Source organism: Eurytemora carolleeae, unplaced genomic scaffold, assembly GCF_000591075.1.
Source record: "Eurytemora carolleeae unplaced genomic scaffold, Eaff_2.0 scaffold843, whole genome shotgun sequence".
Lineage (NCBI taxonomy): Eukaryota > Metazoa > Arthropoda > Copepoda > Calanoida > Temoridae > Eurytemora > Eurytemora carolleeae.
Genome location: NW_019396979.1, coordinates 123,046 through 123,950, shown reverse-complemented (window position 1 = coordinate 123,950; position 905 = coordinate 123,046).

Below are 905 nucleotides of genomic sequence, written 5' to 3'. Positions count from 1 at the left end.
TTAATATTACTAGGTAGAGCTGGGAATATTTATCAGATGATCCTTCCCTTTAAATACTATAATGTTTAATATTACTAGGTAGAGCTGGGAATATTTATCTGATGATCCTTCTCTTTAAATAATATAATGTTTAATATTACTAGGTAGAGCTGGGGATATTTATCTGATGATCCTTCCCTTTAAATAATATAATGTTTAATATTACTAGGTAGAGCTGGGAATATTTATCTGATGATCCTTCCCTTTAAATAATAAAATGTTTAATATTACTAGGTAGAGCTGGGAATATTTATCTGATGATCCTACCCTTAAATAATATAATGTTTAATATTACTAGGTAGAGCTGGGGATATTTATCTGTTGATCCTACCCTTTAAGACAGGATCAAAATGACACCCCAATGGTAAGAACATGTATTGAGATCGTGCCCATTGGTTTGTTATTGATCTTTTACTAGCTAGTGTCTGTGTTGACATTAATAGCTGACAAGTTCTTGTTGATACAAAGGAGCTGAGATTGTGCCCATTGGTTTGGCCTTGATTTGAGCTAGTGTACGGTTGACATTGATAGTTCATGATATTGTGCCCATTGGTTTGGCCTTGATTTGAGCTAGTGTACGGTTGACATTGATAGCTCATGAGATTGTGCCCATTGGTTTGGCATTGATTTGAGCTAGTGTACGGTTGACATTGATAGCTCATGATATTGTGCCCATTGGTTTGGCCTTGATAATTACAAGCTATTGTGCTGAAATTGATAGCTGACGAGATCGTGCCCGTGTTTGAAAATGATAGTTTATAAAATTGTGTCCGTGTTGACATCGATAGCGGACGAGATCGTGCCCGTGTTTGAAAATGATAGTTTACAAAATTGTGTCCGTGTTGACATCGATAGCTGACGAGATC